Raw genomic sequence first — 20,761 nt, forward strand, 5'->3', positions numbered from 1 at the left:
AAGTAATGTTCTGTATTCACATATGATAAATGAAAAATCACAAATCAATGGAGAAGAAATAGATTGTTTTCTAAATTATTTTAAGAAAACTGGGGAAGGGATCAACTTACAATTATACATCACACACATACACACATACACACACCCACACGCTCTCTCACTCAACCAGGTTGATTAAAAAACTGAAGGGAATTTTATGGTTTCAGGTCTTATATTCAACTCGAATCCATTTCAAGTTAGTTTTTGTGTAGGATGTGAGATAGCGGTTTAGTTTCATTCTTTGGCATGTAGCTAGCTGTACAGTTTCCCGATACCATTTATGAAGGGGCTGTCCTTTCTCGATCGCATGTTCTTGGCTCCTTTGTCATAAACTGTTCATGTATGTGTGAGTTTCCTTCTAGGCTCTCGATTCTGTTCCACTGACGTATATGTCTGTTTTTATGCCAATACCACGCTGTCTCGACTACTATAGCTCTATAGTGTAGTCTGAAATCAGGGAGCATGGTACCTCTAGTTTTGCTCTTCTTTCTCATTATGATAATTTGTGGTTCTATGCAAATTTTAGAATTATTTGTTCTACTTCTGTGAAAAATGCCTTTGGAATTTTGATAAGGGTTACATTTAATCTGCAGATTGCTTTGGGTAGTATGGATATTTCAATAATACTGATTCTTCCAACCCATGAACACAAAATATCTTTCCATTTATTTGTGTCTTCTTCAAGTTCTTTCATCAGTGTTACACAGTTTTCAGAGTAGAGGTCTGTCACCTCCCTGGTTAAATTTATTCCTATGTATTTTACTCTTTTTGATGTAATTGTAAATGCATCAATTGTAAGTGTTAATTTCTCTTTCTGATAATTTGTTATTATTGTATAGAAATACCAGATTTCTATATGTTGATTTTGTATCCTGCGACTTTACTGAATTCGTTTATTAGTTCTAACAGCTATATGGTGGAGTCTTTGGGTTTTCTCTATATAGAAAATGTGCTGGTAAGCTCCTCGACATCAGTCTTAGTAATATTCCTGTAGACCTGACTCCAAAGGCAAGGGAAACAAAAGCAAAAATAAACAAATGGGCTTACAGCAAACTAACAAGTTTCGGCACACCAAAAGAAACCATCATCAACATGAAACGGTAACCAACTAAATGGGAGATGTTTGCAAGTCGTATATCCAACAAAGAGATTAATATCCAAAACATATAAAGGACTCACACAACTCAACAACAAAAAAAACAAACAACCTGATTTTAAAATGCACAGAAGATCTGAATAGACATTTTTCCAAAGAAGTCATACAAATGGCCAATAGACACATGAAAAGATATTCAGCATCACTAATTATTATGGAAATGCAAACCAAAACCACAATGGACATCACCTCACACCAGTTAGAATGGTTATTATAAAAAAGACAAGAAATAACAAGTGTTGGCGAAGATGTGGAGAAAAGGGAACTCTTATGCATGGTTGGTGGGAATCTAAATTGGTACAGCCACTGTGGAAACCAGTATGGTGATTCTTCAAAAAATTAATAACAGAACTACCATATAATCCAGCTATTCCACTTCTGGATATTTATCCAAAAAACACAGAAATGCTGATTCAAAAAGATATACGTACCCCTATGGTCACTGCAGCATTATTTACAATAGCCAAGAATGGAAACAACCTAAAAGTCCACAGATGGATAAATGGATAAAGAAGATGTAGTATATATACATAATGGAATACCACTCAGTCATAAAAAAGAGTGAAATCTTGCCATTTGCAACAACATGGATGGGCCTTGAAGGTATCATGCAAAGTGAAATAAATCAGACAAAGACAAATATCATGTGATTTCACTAATATGTCGAACCTCTAAAAACAAAACAAATGAACAAACATAAGAAAACATAAACCAAGTCATAGATGCAGAGAACAAATGTGTGCCAGAGGGGACAGGGGTGGTAAGAGGCAGGCGAAATGGATACCTGTATGGAAAGGATGGTAACTAGACTAAATAATTTTAACCATACCACACCAAACCAAAAACGCTAAAGGTGGTGGATGGGGAGAGAATAAAATAAATTATTGAAAAAGAAAAAAAAAAACAAGAAGATAACTTAGGTCATTTTTACCAGATCACTTGAAAGGAAGAAAAAGGGGCAACAGACATGGATCCAGAAGTTAGATCAGAATACAAAGAATGATAAACAGATAAGAGGTTACAAAACCACAGGCACAGTATGATTCTATTCTATATCTATCAACACACATATTTGTAAGGATAGCTACTTATATGTTAACAGTAGTTGACTCTTGCTGATTTTTTTCACTTTTAGTTTGTGTTCAGTTTCTTAATGTTATACAATGAATTTGTATGTTTTAATTTTTTAAAAATGGTATATTTTTCAAAGCTATGTAGCTAATGTGTTCACTGATTTTTTTTCATATAATGGCAAACTGGACACATAAAAGGATAGGTTTAAAACTCTTCATGGGTTTTTATGTGTTTTGCCCGTCTTAAAAAATGTTTTGTCCTAATTATTGCTTTGCTTTTTCTTATTAATTCCAGTCTGCTGAAAATTCCTGCTCTAGCAGATCACAATTATTTTTCACAAGTTGGAATAACTATGTGTCCAATCATAGCAATAAGCTGTAATAATTAAGTATTTGATAAAAATGATATATTAGACCAAACTAAATTTTGATAACAGGGGATGATTAGATTTGGTACTCTGCTTGGTACAGAGAAAAGACCTGGTAAGCAACTGCTCTATCAATGAGCCAGAAGAGGGATCCTACCACAAGAGATCAGCAGAAACAGCCTCAATGTCCAACAGAATTCTTGCAGCAATGTTTTCCTACAAAACGTATGCATGCTCTTTAAGATAAATCTGAAAGCTACAAGACATAAAGGACATCCATAATCCCACCAGATCAGAGACTAGATTTTAAAACATTTCAATCTCACCCAGAATTAGCAAGATACAAAAAAAAAAAAAAAGGAAAAAAATGTTAAGAAGTTCTAAAGACAGGATACCATGCAAAGTTAAACAAGTCAGTCACAAAAAGACAACACAAAAAGTGTGATTCCATGTATATGAGTTATCTGAAGTGTCAAAATCATAGAAACATAAAGTAGAATGATGGTCACCAGAGCAAGAGGAGGAGAAAATGAAAAGTTGTTCTCTAATGGGTACAGAGCTTCTGTTTAGTAAGATGAAAAAGTTCTGGAGATCTGTTACACAATATGTGAATATACTTAACACTACTGAACTACACACTTAAAAATGGTTAAGATGATAAACTTTGTGTTGTGTTTTTTACCACAATTAAAAGGTAGATAAAAATTCTTAAAGTAATATAAAATGCTTCATATTGCACCAAATTACTAATACTGAAGACCAGAGAACAGTGTCATATTGACAGCCTCGTTTAAAAACAAATTTTTTAAAAGACTTTATTTTTAAGTAATCTCTACACCCAACATGGGGCTCAAAGTCATAACCCCAAGATCAAGAGTTACGCGCCCTACCCACTGAGCCAGCCTGATGCCCTTAAAAAATGTTTTTCAGGGGGCACCTGGGTGGCTCAGTCGTTAAGCGTCTGCCTTTGGCTCAGGTCATGATCCCAGGGTCCTGGGATCGAGCCCCACATCAGGCTCCCTGCTCAGCAGGAAGCCTGCTTCTCCCTCTCCCGCTCCCCCTGCTTGTGTTCCTTCTCTCGCTGTCTCTCCCTGTCAAATAAATAAATAAAATCTTTAAAAAAAAAAAAAATGTTTTTCAGGCCCAATTCCATTCAACCAAATTAACTAGAGTCTGATAAAAATGGCACTTGAAATGAGTGGGAAGGAAAGAACGACTCAATTAATGATGTGGAACTAATTTGTAAAAACCTATATAAAAATATACACTTAGATGCTTATATCATGACATACATAAAATTTAATTCCAGAATTAAATAGTTAAGATGTGAAATTACAAGACAACCAGCATAAAAATATAGGCAAATATTATCTGACCTTAGTGTGAGAATATTTTTATAAAAATAAAACAATGGAGAAGATAAACATATTGAATTTATCTTCAATAACTGAAATAATTGAAATAATTTCTTCAATAACTGAAATACATAAAACTGAAGATCACTTTGTTTTTTTAAAAAACCCACCACTACGAAGCCAGAAGGCAAACAAACAAACAAATTAATTCACTAAGTATCTGACAGTGGGTTGATAACCTTAATATATAAAGTATTTCATCAAAATATAAAAATAATAAATATGACTGTAGAAGTCATAAAAGAACAAATAAAATACTAAAATGGCCAATAAGGACATGAAAAACTGTATGACCTCAGCAGTAATTAAAGAAATAACAAGAGCTAAAAGCTACAGACCATGTACCCTGTTACATGTTGTATGTCTAGTTTCCTATTTCATCTCCTGCAGGTAGGGACAAAGAAAAAAATGCCCCTATTTTTCAGATGAGGAAACTGAGTCAACCAAAAGGTCATATTCCAAGGGCAAGCAGTCTCAGTTCAGAGCTGCTGTGTTAATCACCACACTCCACAGCCTCCAAAAATAAAAGGAAAAGAGAGATAGCTTTTTACTCTATCAAATGTCATTTAGGGCAGGCCTGGACAAACTAGGCTCTCAAGTCAGATGCCCTGCCGCCCATTTTTGCATGGTCTGCAAGCTAGAAATGAATGTTTTCTGCATTTTTCCATTGTTGGGAAAAAATTATGTGACGTGAAAATCATATGAAGTTTAACCTCAGTGTCCACAAATAACAGCAGAGTTAAGCAAGGTGCAACAGAGATTGCATGTGGCCCTGCAGAGCCTGAGACATTTACCTCATTTGGCCCTTTACAGAAAGTGCCTGTTGTCTCCCGATTTGGGATACAGGAAACTGGGCTCTCTTCTACGCTGTCACTGTAAATGGCAGTCAAGTACAATAAAAAGCAAAATATGTGTATCTTCATAGCAGCTGACCCAGGAATTTTAGTTTATCACAAAGAAATGTAAAATTCACCTCAAGTTTTATGTAAAAAACACTGCAGCAATGTGAACCCAGGAAGTCTGACTCCAGGCCTAACCTCAGTGCCAGGACTAGGGTGAAGGCTACACTTAAATACTGATTCTGAAGGGAAGAAAACAGCTTTTCAAGTTTGTCAAGTAACACCCATGAAAACTGGTATTCCTGAAGTCCTAGGAATCTGAACTGTCAAACAACATCTTGAAATTACTACCAAATCATAAAACATTCATTTAAAAAGACATTGTTTTTTGAGCTGGAACACATGAAACTGTAGATATTCAAAGGTTTATGATACATTAATAGTATTAAATCAAAAGGCAGACATAGATTAAATATAAAATCCATCTTGAGTATGGATAAACCCAAAATTGACAGTTTACTTTCAGGAGAATAACACATCTGTCACATGAATTAATGTCATCACTTGAATTTTATTGGTTTTGGAGTTTGTTGGCATTTAATTTGTAAATTTGCTTTATTGTATAACTGTATAAATGCTATAACCTAAGACATTTATTCCATGCTGGGGTATATTTACATAATATTATGACAAACATAATTAAGTCAAACTGGAAGAATGTTTTCCTCTGAAAGAGGCTTTTGTATTTCACAAGTTTGAGAATGCTGTTTCTTGTAAATTCCACAAACCACCTAGCACATAATTTTGAGAAAAAAACAATCACAGTCCCCTTCTGCTCTCTCTCACAAGCTTGGTATTGATGGGCAACAGCAGACCACAACCATCAGGATGAAAAGGATGGCAAATGAAAGACCACTTTCATGTGACTTCACATTCAGAACAAAACTCTTCACCTTGGTGAGCTTCGATTTTCTCTTCTGTAAAGTAGGGATAATGGTTTGCATTGCAAGGTCATAGAAAGCAAGCATGAGGGGCGCCTGGGTGGCTCAGATGGTTAAGCATCTGCCTTCGGCTCGGGTCATGATCCCAGGGTCCTGGGATCGAGCCCCATGTCCAGCTCCTGGCTCAGCGGGGAGCCTGCTTCTCCCTCTGCCTCTCCCCCTGCTCGTGCTCTCTCTCTCTCTCTGTGTCTTGAATGAATAAATAAAATCTTAAAAATTAAAAAAAAAAAAAAAAAGCAAGCAAGCATGAGAGGTACACTAGGTAAGGGATACAACATAATAATAATAATAAATAATAATAATAATAATAATAGCTAGTATTTACTAAGCAGTTAACCATGTGCCAGGCATTTTGTATGCATTTTATATGCACATAACATTTTATATACACCATCACCTCAACAAATAATTACAACCATTACACTATACGTTAATAGGTACCAACATATCTCTGTTTTAAAGATGATAAAGCTGAGGCACTGAGAGGTTCGGTGATTTGTCCAAGGTCACATAGCTGGTAAAAGGCTGAGCCAACACCCGACCAAAATGTTTAATGCCAGGAAGCTGGTTTTCTGATACTTATGTCCATAGTTTACCAGAATGAGAACACATAAACATTTCTTCTTCGAAACCCAGCCACAGACCTTCTAAGTGAACCACGGCCTCTGAAGGGGCCTCCGAGCCACTCAGGTCATAAACCTTCCCAGAATGCATTTTCCAGTTGGCTTTAGTCTTCTTTCTACAAAATTTGGGACATACAGTACAACTTTATTTTTGAAAGTCTTCAAAATTCTAGCCAACAGCAGTGTAAACATCAATTTCCTCTTCTTCTCGGGACTCTCCAGGATCCCTCCCCCAGTCTTTCCTCCCTTTGTATTCCTGCAGTTGAAAACTCTAGACTAAGCCACTAGGCCTAAGTACACAGTGCTTGTGGGAAGGAGCCAAAATCATCATCACCACCAAGTTTTTTGTACAGATAAAAAAAGGTTTGGTTAACATCACAAAATTGATGAGCTTAAACCCCAGAAAGGGTTATACTTTAAAAAAATTAAAACTACTTTCTTGCCATTTTCTATGTTTCCCCTGCTTAGAATATAGCACTAAAAACAAAAATCTTCAATTTCATTCCCAACTGGCAAACAGGTTTTATTTTCATTTTTAAAAGGCATCCTTGGGGCACCTGGCTGGCTCAGTTGGGAGAGCATGCAACTCTTGATCTTGGAATCGTGAGTCTGAGCCCCACGTTGGGGGTAGAGATTACTTAAGAAAATAAAAGAAAAGGCATCCTAAATGATTATAACAGAATTATAATTTTTGGAAATGGAATAAATAAAGATTATTAGGAGATTTAGTTCCCAACTACCCTCAGATCTTTACTCCACTACCCACCCCCCCAATCAAGTATACATTATACTGAAATATAAAGGTTGTAAATGGCTACAGGGCCTAACTTCTTTGAAGAGAATCTACAATGGCTATCAAGAGTTTATAACTCCCAAAAGCTTAAGCAAAACTCTGTGACTTTTTTTTTTTCCCTGTATAGCCTCAATCTTCAAATGGTTCCACTGTAAAAAATGCTTTTATTCTATGGACATGCTAAAATATTAGGTTTAAAAACAAATACAAACTCTTTTGAGAATGAATGCCTTGCAAATAACCAAGAAAGGACAAAATAAAAGTAACAGAGAAAGCCACTATTAAAGCCATTTTTCTGAGTCTACCGAGTGTTTGGGAGAATGATTATTAATGTAGTCAGGTATGAATCTGAGCAGGCACCATGGAGAGCAGTGGTAGTGGGAACAAGAGCAGGAGCTGTGAGAACAGATCAGTGCTATGGTGTGCCTGACTCCACACTAAGTGCATACAGGAGTATCTCGTTTGTTCCACAGCGACGCGGGCCCCCAAGCCAGGATCCCTGGATTCAAATACTGGCCCCACCACTTAATATCTATGTGACCTGGGGCAAATCACTTTGACCTCTGTGTACTTCATTATCCTTACTGGAGGTAATAACTATCCCATCTCACAAGGTTGCTGTGAGAATTAAATGTGTTAAAAATATGTGACATGTTTAGAACAGTATGTGGCAAACAATCAATATCACAAGGGCTACTTGAGAATCATTGTTGTTGTTATTGTTATTATTATTATTTCATTTCAGAAATTAGGAAACTGAGGCATAGAGAAGTCATTTGTCTGAAGTCACATGCCTGGGAAATGTCAGACCTGGGGTCTGAACATAAGGCATTGTGACTCCCAAGTCCATCCTCTTAACCACCTCAAAACAAACAAACAAAAAACTGTTGTTTTCTAATGTAGAGAATTCATTAAATGAGACAACGGGTATCAGTGAAGTTGAGGATGCTCTGGAATGATGGCCCTACAACCTGGTGACTAAGCACCCCTTGGGTCAAATATCTCTACTGGATGCTGAGAGTACATGAAACACCAGATGGTCCCAGATATGGCTTAAAGCTCATACTTTAAAGAGAAAGAATATACATATAAGTATTTTTAAATTGAAATGACAATGGAAAATTGCAAAAACAAAAGTAGCAAAAAAAATTTTTTTAAAGATTTTATTTATTTATTTGAGAGAGCAAGAGAGAGAGCAAGACAGCATGAGCAGGGTGAAGGACAGAGGGAGAAGCAGGCTCTCCACTGAACAAGGACCCCAATGCGGGGCTCGATCCCGGAACTCTGGGATCATGACCTGAACTAAAGGCAGACACTTAACTGACTGAGCCACCCAGGCGCCCCCAGCAAAAAATTTTTTAAAAACAAAATAAAATGACCAGAAACAAGGTGTTTCCTAACTCCAGAAACAAATACACTTCTTTAAAATGTCCTGCCCTACCTGCCCCAGTCCTCAACCCATGAAATTTTCTATCCAACATGTTCTCTCTTCAACACATTTTTGGTTGATGTTATCACTTTAGTCACTGTTTTGACCTTCTAGTATTTATGTTTAGGAAGGAAAATATATGTCAAAAACTTTACTTATGAACAAGGAAAAATCAAAATTTCCAGATGATGAAGATTAAGGTAGCAATAAATTTAATCTTCTGCAATTATTTTATCCTTCTCATACGATTTTTCAATCTTTTCTAGCTTTAGGAAGAAGGTATTCTATTAGATTTTGAAGATTAAGATCAAACATTTTTTTTCTCCTGGTAACATCTACTTGATTGGATACCAGGAGGAAATTTATTTCTACAATAACAGTGAAATCTGAAATTCATCGTTTGCCTTTTTCTTTAAAAAAGTTTTACAAAAACTGTAAGAAATAACCGATGTCTGTTTTTCCTTTAGTGAAAATCTCAATGCAGCAATAATAGTGAAACAAGTTAATTAAAATGCAACAGTTAAAACCGAGTTTCTCTATCACATAATTATTTGGAATGTAAGAGCTTTGCGAAGAAAAGTCTTCTGGTGTACTGAAAAATAGCCACTTTTGTAGGTAAAGGTCAAGTATTCAATTTCTATTCACTAAATCTGAATGGCTTCCTACAACAGTCTTCTTGGATGTGATCTACATGCTAGTCTATTAGAAAATAAAAAATGGTTAGGCTTTTAAATTGGTTAACCAGGTACACAAGAAAATACCACCACAGTTTCAGGTACGTTGCCTCAATGTCCCTAAAACAAAGGCTGTCCTGAACACCAGAAAAGGCCATATGAAGATTAATGCATAAAATGGAACACCTTAATGCCAAATCTGATAAAACTCTAAAAGAGTACCACTTAGGTGTTCTCCAACATCAACAGGTAGACATGTATCAAACTCTTCTTGTACTATCAAAAAATAAATAAATAAATAAAAGCAAACCAAAAAAGAAACTGGTGAGAAAAACAAATATATGAGATTTTTAAGTCGAAGAGAAGAGTGAGTTTTTAATCAGCCAGGGCTGAGGCATCTAATAAGATAAAAACCACAGACCCTTCTGGGCAATTAGCAGAGAGTGGTCAGTCTGTGTCACAGAACCACATGTAGTCCTTCCAGAAAGTCAAAGGAAGCATGCTGGGTCAAAAAATAACAATTGAAACGATGGGGCGCCTGGGTGGCTCAGTCATTAAGCGTCTGCCTTCGGCTCAGGTCATGATCCCAGGGTCCTGGGATGGAGCCCTGCATCGGGCTCCCTCCTCGGCGGGAAGCCTGCTTCTCCCTCTCCCACTCCCTCTGCTGTGTTCCCTCTCTCTCTGTCTCTCTGTCAAATAAATAAATAAATAAATAAATCTTTAAAAAAAAAAACTGAAACGATAAAACTTTTCACACACAAAAAGAGTCTACATAAAGATTATATGAGTAAGTACAAGGATTATATACTTTTTCCATCACATCGGTACAATACCTGAATGTACGATTAAAAGAAAAAGAATGTACTATTAAAAAGAAAAGTGCCTGGGTTCTTTTGTTCCTTCTTTCGTCTGGACCTCTCTGTTCTAATTTATACTAATTGGAAATTAACAGGCCTTGCAGAATTCTAAAGTAAGTATATATGTACATTCAGAATTTCACATGTAACTTTGACCAGGTATTTCATTGATTTTGCCCTATGTCATACAGATTAGCTCTTACAGACCTAACCCACCTCCTCTATGAGTCATTCTAGTAATACACACCTAAATCATGATGTTTGTGATTGCCATTTCTTAATATGTATTGAATCACGCTGGTATGAATTGAACTGTATCCCCTAAAAAGATGTTAAAGTCTTAACTTCTAGTACCTGTGGATGTAATTTTATTTGGAAACAGGATCTTTGCAAGTGATCAAGTTAAGGTTAGGACATTAGGGTGTCCTGTAATCCAATGATTGTGCCCTTATAAAAAGGGGAAACTTGGACACAGTGACACAGAGGATAGGTGATGTGAAGACACAAAGAGAATTCCATCCACAAGCAAAGGAACGCCAGGGGCTACCAGACACGAGGAGAGAGGAATGGGACAGATGCTCCCTCATGGCCCTCAGAGGGAATCAACCTGCCAGCACACTGATCTCAGAGCCTCCAGAACCATGAAACAATGTATTTCTGTTGTTCTAAGCCACTCAGTTTATGTATTTTGTTACAGCAGTCCCAGGAAACTATTATACAGGCAATGGACTGAGTTGAGTTGTCCCAAGCTTGGGTAGTGTGGCTAGAAGCACAAGAAGCCTCACACAACTCTTGTAGCACAGGAGATTCCACAGTGGGAAATGGTGTGAAAAACTTGCAATTTAGATGACGAAATGAAATACGCCCATCTGAAATATTTAAAATAATGACACATTTGTTTAAAACACATTTCCTGTGTCTTACTTCATTTACTCCTCACAACCACACTGTGAGTGAATTAGGGAGGCTTATCTTCATCTTAATTTACAAGGAACCTGAACCTCACAGGGTTGAACGTTTTGGCCAAACTCATATATGCACATGGCAGAGTCGTATTGGTGCCCAATCTTTTCTAGGAAGAAAGAACATAATCATAAATATTTTAACTTGAACAACAGTAGCACTTTAAAGTAGTGCCTCTTCCAATGACTCAAGGAAGAAAGGAAAAAATAGTATCATACAGACTGAGGTGGCTGAGGGGCTCAGTGATCCAGGAAAGATGGAGTAAATCAGGAAAAAAACTGGTAGAAAAGGTAACTGCTAACTTGTGAACCTGGTCTTGAAGGAAGAGATGGAAACAGACTAACAAGAGGAAAGAAGGGCCATGGTGAGTAGATGTTAACACCAAGAACAACAATAAATTATGTGTAAGGCCTACGAACACTGGAGAAAGCCCTTCAAGAGACTAAATGGAGAAGTCCAGAGAGCACTGTAATGGAAAATGCGGCTAAAATGAGAAAGGGGCCCTTCCACTCAGCCAATCGAAGGATTATCATTGACATGATGGACAAGCAGTTACCACTGTCTGGCTTTTAGCCAGGGTGTGATGTGATAAAGGCAGCTGTCCCAGAAGCATTCTTAACAACAGTTTAGTGGCAAAGCAATCTGGGACTGTGACTGGTACAGTGCATGGCTTTGAAAAAGTGGTCATGACTAAAGAGAATATAATGAATCTATCTAGATGCTTCAAGTTTCAACTTCTACCACGACCTCCTTGACAGCTGCCTTTCTTCCCTCCCTCCTGTATTTCTAGACAAACTGGTCTTCTTGGTATTCTGTGAGGGTGGGAGGGTCCTTGCACCAGCCTCGAGACCTTGTACTTGTTCCCTCCGCTTGGTAGAGGATTTCTGCATAGTTAGCTCCCCTACTTCATCTGGGTCTTTGTTCAAATGCTACCTCTTCAGAAAGGTCTTTCTTGATCACTCTGTATAAGAAGACAATCCCCAGTCATTCTCCATTCCCTTACATGGCTTCATTTTTCTTTATAAGACTTATTATTACCTGAAATTATATTTATTTTACTTACTGATTAGCCATTACTCTCATTAATACATAAACTCTGCAAGTATAGGGATCTTGCAGGTCTTATTCACAGTTGCATTCCCAGAGCCGGCACAAATCTTGGCATAAGGTAGGGACTCACTAAATATTTGTTGAATGAATAAAAGAAGCTTATTCCCAAATAAAGTTGATGATATCCTCTAAAACACTTTTGTAATCCATCCTCCCTGCCACTTCACTACCAGTATACACAACAGGCCTGGGACACTGTTGTTGCTACTTGAATTAATGCAGCGGCCACCCAACTTCTCCCCACTGCCACCCTGTGTCCTCCTCCAATTCATTCCCCCGCAGATGATTTTAACAAAACACAAATCTCATGGAGTCACTAGCCCCTACCTAAAACATTCTCCCTCTGCTGTCTGGACCATTCTTCTCTCCACCCTCTCTCAAATTCTCCACCTCATGCTTCAGATATCAACCAAGTGTCCTTCCTCGGGTTCCTGTTACACAAGCCCACAAAACTGTGCTGCTCTATTCAGAGCATTTACCTCTATTTGTAATTATGTAATTATTAGTTGTTGTGGGTTTTTAAAAATTAATGATTGTCTTCATCTTGGACTCTTCGCTCTATGGTAGCACAGATCACGAATACCTGCGCACTATCGAATCTCTAGGGTCAAGAATAGTGCTTGGTACGTGGCTGGCACTGAATAAATATTTGTTGAGTGAGTGAAAGAAGGCACCTTGTCAAGAACCAAAGAGCTAGAAGCCAGTATCAGATACACATATAAAAACTTCCCGCAAATACGGAAGAAGAGCTAAAGACAAAGATACTAGTGAAAATCTACAATATGATAAACTGCCATTTAAACAGAAGGAACCAGGAGAAGCCTAGGGCAATGCAAACTTTGATACAGCACTGCTACAGACTAGGAAAGAATGGGACCATGAGAGCCTATTTCATTAAGGAACTAGACAAGAACCAGTTCAAACAATTTGCTAAAACTACATAGTTATGACTTAGGTAATGACCGTAACTAGGTGAAAGGTTACATCTACAGATCCTATTAAGGACTCCTTGACTCATCAGTCTCTCTGGAAACATTTGCCTCTGCAAAGAAACTATTCAAACTTTCCTTCTTGGTATTTTCTTTTATAAAAATTCTCCAAAAAGTCCTTAGCCCCCTGGAAAATGTTTTAAAGACATTTTACTGTGGTCGATTAGGCATACAGTAATAGCTAAGTGAGGCAAGGCCATGGAGGAAATGGCATATAATAGAAAGAACCCACTTGTGCTCCTGATTAAAGTCACTCATGTATGACTTCGGGAACTGTACACACTAAAAATTTTTTAACACCACAGGAAATCCAGGGTTAAAGGACAAGGCCAAATTTGTAACCCTCAACTGTTGTTGTTTTAATCACCTAAAGCTAAAATCCATGTAATTCTAAATTCTCTGAGGGAAAGGAAGAACTTATTAGTTTATATTTATTTGAGGCTTCTTTTAAAATAAGATGTAAACACTGACGTGCATGAAAAGCAACCTAGTATCATCTCCCTTCATGTGAACCCATCAGTGACTCATGCTATAAACAGCAAATCTCCTGGGTTTGTTTCTGAGCCGGGCACAACAGTTTCAACTGCATAGTTTTACTGGAGCCAATTTTCCAAAGAGGATTTACCACACCCTGCCTGAGAAAGGACAGCATGAAACTGGTGAGAATTCTGATCTTCAGAAATACAACAGACAATGATTATTTCCAATTTCATGCCGTTTATATGAAGAGAATGGAGGCACAAGGAAATGCAAGCCTGAAGCGTGGGTAAGAACTGTGGCAAACAAAACAGAAAGGGGAAAATGAAAGCATGCTAACTAAACTGACAGTAAGAAATATAGGCGGGGAGGGGCAGGGAGAATGCAAGGAGGATAACCAACCTTTTCCATCCCTACAGAATTAAGATTTCAAAATTCACAATTTAAAAAAAAAAAAAAAAAGACATTTAGCAAAGTAACACTGAAACACCAAATTGAGTAAAATCTCACCGAGTGGGAAATTTATGCAAGGGACTCTACTTTGGTACAAACCCTAATAGCAAATGACCTGGCTCTCCCAAAGTTCACTTTATAAAATTTGAAGAGTGTCTGTGAAAATAAGGGTTTGTCAATGTATTTAGTAGCGTAAACAAGAGACATATGTCTAGCCTACACAAATTTTCTTTAAACAGTACAGAAGCTCTCCAGTTATATGCAAACAATCATCCAATCCGCATGCTACTTCAAAATTAACATGTCTCTTCATAAAGTTTTCTTTGAAAGAGTTCTAATAGCACATTCTTGGGTTAGGTATGTAAGCACTTGCAAATAATAAATTCAATTTTTAAAACATTCTAAAACTCGGGGCGCCTGGGTGGCTCAGTCCTTAAGCGTCTGCCTTCGGCTCAGGTCATGATCCTAGGGTCCTGGGATCAAGCCCCGCGTCGGGCTCCCTGCTCCGTGGGGAGCCTGCTTCTCCCTCTGCCACTCCCCCTGCTTGTGTTCCCTCTCTCGCTGTGTCTCGCTCTGTCAAATAAATAAATACAATCTTTAAAAAAAAAAAACACAAAAACATTCTAAAACTCAAGTTTTTAAAAATTTGAATTGGTCTTCATATAAGTACAATTATATTACACTAGGAATAGGTACTATTTTAAAGCGCATTTCTTCTGGCATAGGTAGATGAAATTCCCCGTATCGGAAATGTTTCACAGGGCATTTTGATCCAGGGAAATAGCAGGTGGTGATACGGTTCTTCCATAAGGGCCCTCGCCTTCACGTTTTAAGATTTCTACCACCATCCCTTGTTTTGCTCACGTTGTTCCTACGTGGCTAGCAGTCAACTGCACACTCGGTGCAGGTAAAAAACACTGTCCTTTGTGGCTGCAGCTGCTGTAGGCACTTTCACGTCCCAGTACTTGTGGTCCATGACCTCCTCAAAATGAACTTCCCCCTTTGATAGCGGAGGGCATCTGCTGTTTTTATTGTCTCCTGGTATTCCTCCCGCTGTGTCATTTAAAGTTGCACTGTAAAGTACTACTTTTTTTTTTTTTTTCTTTTTGAGTCTAGCTCCCTCTTTTCTCAAAGCTGTTCCTCTTAAATTCCCTGAACCGTTGGGAAATCTTGTTCCTGTCCTCTAACCCTCTATGTGAGCTCAGGCGGCACAGCCGGGTTCAGCAGGCGCTGCCTGGGTGCTGGTGGACTGGCTCAGCTCCAGAACCTCCCTGCAAGTGTGCAGCTCTCGTCCTTCCGCGTTAAGCATGGCTGGTAGATGAAGCTGAAGACAGCGTTCAGAAGTTCAAGCTCCTTTGGGCACAGATCCTAATCTCCATGTGATATTGAGAAATGCCACATATATGGAGAATTTCTATTGCCACACGGCCCTAGTCTGTCCAGTCTCCAAACTGACACTGCAGATAATTTTCTTTTATTTTCCCAAGACGCCTGAACTAAATACTGTATTGATTATCCAAACTGAAATATTCCCTTTGTATAAAGGAACTCCATGAACCTCACAAAAAAACAAGTATCATTTTTATGCTGTCAAAATAAACAACTTCTTGCCTCTACTCACCCAAGAACACACACACACAAAAAAATCTGAAGCAACACCTGATAGAACTTTCTGCAATGATGGAAATGTTCTGCATCAGCTCTTCCCACAACAGTAGCCACTACCCATATACGGCTATTAAACACTTAAAATGTGGCTAGTGTGACTGAGGAATTAGCATTATTTATTTTAATTAATTAAAATTAAAATGTAAGCAATGTAGCTAGTGGCTTTAAAGAATTGTAAAGGATCTCAGATTTTGCCCTACTTGCAAGCTAACAAATAAGCATGCCACAGTTTCATGGATGCTGGGAGAAGACATGAGTTATCTAAGTATGGACAAAGGGCTACACTACTCACAGAACTAGCAGTAGCAGAAGTATTAACATAGTTCTATCAGCTCTTTGAAGCCCAGCTCCCACAGTATGATGCAAACAGGGTAAGGGATACCTATAGGCTTAATGATCTGCATTACAGAAGGGGAGCCCAGAGTTTAGAATACCCAAATCTCTTACACTAGAGAGTAAGCTTTTCTTAAAAAACCAGGGCATGGCCTGCATCCCAACCTGACAACACTTGGCTGGAACTGAGTATCACTGTTCCCTTTAAACAAAGCCTGGGTTCTCAATGTTCCATACCCCTCATTCCTACTCTCATTTGTTTATTCTTTTATATTATCTACCTGATTTCCATTATAATGCATCATGCTCTGTTCCCCTTGGTCTGGAACATTCCTCAATATCCCCAACTTCTGCAGCTGCTAACTATCACTCATTCTTCAGGTCTTGTTGTATTCATGGGAAGTTTTCCCTGACCACCACCAACCCCAGTTACAATGAGGTGATGCACTGTAGGACACCCACCAACCAAGGCCCCCCACCATCCCATCTTCTGTAGTTCTCTGCAATACCTCTATCATGGCATGAATGACATGAGATTATAATTTTCTGTTTAAGTCTGGATCCCTTCCCAGACTTTTAAGGTCATAAGAGAGTGACTATGACTATTTTGTATGCCAGTGCCTAGGAAAAGGTCCAACACATAGAAGTTCAATAAACACTGTTGATTCAATAAATTAAACAAACATTAGCTGAGGAATGGCTAATTCAAAATATTGGGGGGGGGTGATGTATAGTTTTGTTTTGTTTTTTAATTTTTAAAAATTGGACCCTTGAAATGTCATCCCCTGCCCCCAAGAAACTAGAATAACTACTTGAGTAGTTATTCAGGCAATCTGAATTATAGTTCTACTCCGGCCACTAACTAGCTGTCCAACCCTGGGTAAAATGAAGGTCTTATTCTCTACACAAGTATAGTAAATTGTAGGAGATAAAGAGGAGCAAAACTTCTCCCAGGAGACTTGGGAGCACATGACACCACCAACAAATTTATTCAGAGCCTTTTTTTAAAAGCTATTTTTATATAGTTTTAACAATTAGCTTTTACTGGTTAAAGGAGTTAAAAGGGTGAAAAAGTCCTTACATAAGAAGGTTTCTGGCTTGAGACTGATGACTATTTACCAAACCACACAGTTTCCAGGGCAGTGACAGATCTTTAATCTCAATTCACATGTACAAAAACAAAGGTACTAAGCAAAAAGGTCAAACGTAAAGTTAACTTCATTTCCCACAGGATGCCCCTCAACGTGGCTTGCCTCACTGACTGAGTTGACTCAAAGCTCTCAGAGCCCAGGACAGGGTATGCAAAGCCTAAGAAATTCTACATATATCCAGCAGATGGATACATTCTTCCCAGGAGCAGGAAAAGAGTCAGAGATGTCACTGATGTTGCACCAAATACAGCCTAGTCTGGTCAGTCTTTTCCAGATGGAATTCTTGCCCATCCTTTGTGCCAAGCCAAAATTCTTTAAATGGTTTTAAAAAAAAAAAAAATACTCTAAGAATCTTGTAACTGTTTCAGTCAAATTTCCAGAGTCAATCAGGCCTATCAGGCTTGAAGTGTTCAAGTTTCAACTTATTAAAAATATTACATTCAATCTCTGTACTTTTTTCTAGGCATTACAATATAATTTCCTTTCTCAAAGAGTTGAGAAAAAAGTGTATATGGGCACCATAAATTGACTTCTTCACTGAAGAAAGCTGAATTAGAATTGAAATTTCTATAGTTTATAACATTTGATTACCAAATCATACATGTATGGATGCTCTTCTGAGTTTACATCCTAAAAAGACTATTTTATTACTAAGAATGCCTCCCATTTGATGAAGTAGCATTTGGAATTTCATTTTAAAAAACACTTGCTTAGCTAAACTTTTTATTCCAATCTATTAGGTAGATTCACTAAATAATGATCTTCGTGGGCCTTTAATAATGTATTCTTGACATCATTCTACTTGCCATATGTAGTCATTAGAATATATTTGACGTCCATATAAAAATATGATATAAAAATATTATTCTCTAATTTAGATTGGAAGCCTCTTTAGGACAAGGAATATAGTCTATTTATCTTTGAAAGCACATAGCACAATATATTGTACAATACAGGAACTTATGAAATGTCTATTAAATCAGGAACCATTTAATACCAAGTCTAAAGCTGACCTGCTTAGGCCATTTACTTGCTTTCTTTCAGACAGTAATTAGAATGGTGCTAACAATGCTTCTTGCGCCGTGATTTTAAGCTGAAAATTTGCAAACGATAGGGCACATATCGCTTTTCCGAGCTAAATGTCTGAACTTACTTACTATAATGAAGGTCTATTTCCTGAATTGTTAAAATTAGAAGCAAATTTAAATTTCAGTTAAGATGGAAAAGAGATCATAAAGATTGGCAAACATCAGAAGCACACACAATTGTTATTTACCCAAAGAACGGGGCCAATAACGATCTTTTACTATTTGAATTTCTATGACCACAGAAATACGTAAGATCCATAGCTTGCTTGATACTTTGGGCTCGATGGGGGAAGAAACGACTTCAGCTCTGAACACTAATGACCAGATCCGGAAACACGAGCCTTTTATCCCAACAAAGCTACAAGCCAAATCACGTAGAGACATAATTACATCTCAGCCGAAGAACCTGAACTCAGCCGGCTAGAACACAGGACCTGCCATCAGGCAGCTTCCCGAGACGGGAGACGTGGCTCAAAGTCGAATAACACCCCTAAGTCATCCCACTGGATCTTCACAACGACCCTCAGCAGTGGGCAGAGCGGACGCACCTTTTGCAGACGCGAATATAGTGCCCAAAGGGTCGGGTCCCAAGGCCACACAAGTAGCAAGGTGACTGAAACCAGACTTAAATTCCGATTTAACTCCAAGTGGTGGATATTCTCCATCCCGCCTCTCAGATCACCCTTCGAGGGCGTATTACACAGTCTGGCTGGCAAAACGGCAGGAAGGAGAGCAGCGCTGGGCAAGGACCGGAGAGAAGAGAGGGCACTTCCACCGCTTTCCCGCCGATACTCGAGCACCCCAGGTCGCTCCCCAGCTCCAGCCCCTCTCCCTGTGCGGCGGCCCCAGCTTCCCCCGCCCCCGAAACTAGTCCTCAGAGGCAAGCTGGGAACCAGGGAGGCTTTCTCACGGCTACCGAGAGTTCCCCAAGTTGGAGGCAGAAAGAGCGAATGAACAAATGTGCCGATTGGGTGAGGGCGCAAGAAGTGCGAAGGTGAGAGAGACAGGAGGGGGGTGAGCCCTCACGAAGCGGCCGAGGTCGTGGTGGCGGTGCGGGGTGGTCAGAGAGAGAGTAGGGGAGGGCGAGGAAGGCTCAGTGCCGGAGACCCTCCCCGGCCGAGGCGCCGGATTCCCGGAGACTCGCAGCCCGGGAGGAAATCAACAACCGCCTCGGGCGCCGGGGAGCTGAGGTAGCAGTATCCCCTCCCCCGCCCAGCATCTTCCCAACTTCCCGAGCCCCCTCCGCGCTCCCACCCCCAGCTTTGCCCTGCCCGCCCAGCCGCACTGGCGGCGGCGGCGGCGGCACCAACCTGCGCGGCTGCGGCCACAGTCCGGGACGGAAGCCGGCGCTTGCCGGCGGCGAAGCACCGAGCGCGGCGGGCGGAGTTAGTTGAGAGGCTCCGGCTCCCTGGGCGGGGACAAGCTAAGCACGCGGCTGCCGCGACGGCCGCGGCGGCGGGGGCTCCTTCCTCCCGGCGCGCGCGGGGCCCAGCCTGGTCTGCCGCTCGCCCTCCTCTCCCGGGGACAGCTAGCAGTCAGTCCCTCCCCCGGGGCGGCTCCGCCGTTCCCGGCCGCCCCCGGGCCCGCCTCGCGCTCGCCGCCTGCGCTCCGCCCCTGCCCCCCTCGGGCGCGGGGGACGCGGGGGTTGGGAACGAGGTACCGCAGAGTCACCTCCTGGTCGCGCGCAGCTTCCCGGGGTTTCCCTGCTTGGATCGTTTGTTCTGGGTGTTTGGACTCACGTGCGGGCAGGAGGTGGCCAAGAGCTGGAACTCGCTCGTGAGCCCGGGCAGGGGGGTGAAGGCCGGGCCTGAAAGTCTCCTTTTGCCCCGCCCGAGTCCCGTATCCCTAAAAGCGGCCCTGCTAGGTGGCCACGCCGGCTGCCGGGAAAGAGGCCGAGGAAAATGTCCGACCCTCCCCCCGCCCAGCGCGGGGCTGGGAGGACATTTCCCGAGAGAACCAAGGACCCCACCCCTCTGCTCCGGCCCGGGGTTGGGAACTCCCGCAAAGAGAGTGTACGGAACTGGTAGACCGGGCACCGGGGTTGAACCTGTGGAGAAGGTGCAGTTTCTATTCACACACACACCGAAGCCCGGTTACTGCATGCAGGCTCCCTCGCTCAGGTCTTCGCAGTGCTTTCCTGTCCGCACTCCAGGCCTGGGGGGGACCCCCTTTCCTAGCCTAGCTTCTCACCTCTGTCTGCACATCCTCCACCCCGCCCAAAGCTGCTTAAGCCCGCAGCGCGCACAACGCGCGCAGCGCGCA

The 20,761-nt window shown here is 40.3% G+C and overlaps 1 protein-coding gene across 18 annotated transcripts in view; it reads right to left on the bottom strand.

Moving 5' to 3' along the window:
• The window catches only part of PAM (peptidylglycine alpha-amidating monooxygenase), a 276,720-nt gene extending 256,743 nt beyond the window's left edge, over positions 1–19,977 (bottom strand). For 10 of the 18 annotated variants that reach the window (XM_006728295.3, XM_031040329.2, XM_006728294.3 and 7 more), the window contains exon 1: positions 19,810–19,977. The gene's annotated coding sequence lies outside the window, so the exon portion shown is untranslated. The remainder of the gene's footprint in view (positions 1–19,809) is intronic. The other 8 variants (XM_081826505.1, XM_031040370.2, XM_031040369.2 and 5 more) reach the window with 1 other exon arrangement.
• Positions 19,978–20,761: the final 784 nt, after the last annotated feature.

Source organism: Leptonychotes weddellii, chromosome 7 (assembly GCF_054177405.1).
Source record: "Leptonychotes weddellii isolate Sample4059 chromosome 7, ASM5417740v2, whole genome shotgun sequence".
Classification (NCBI taxonomy): domain Eukaryota; kingdom Metazoa; phylum Chordata; class Mammalia; order Carnivora; family Phocidae; genus Leptonychotes; species Leptonychotes weddellii.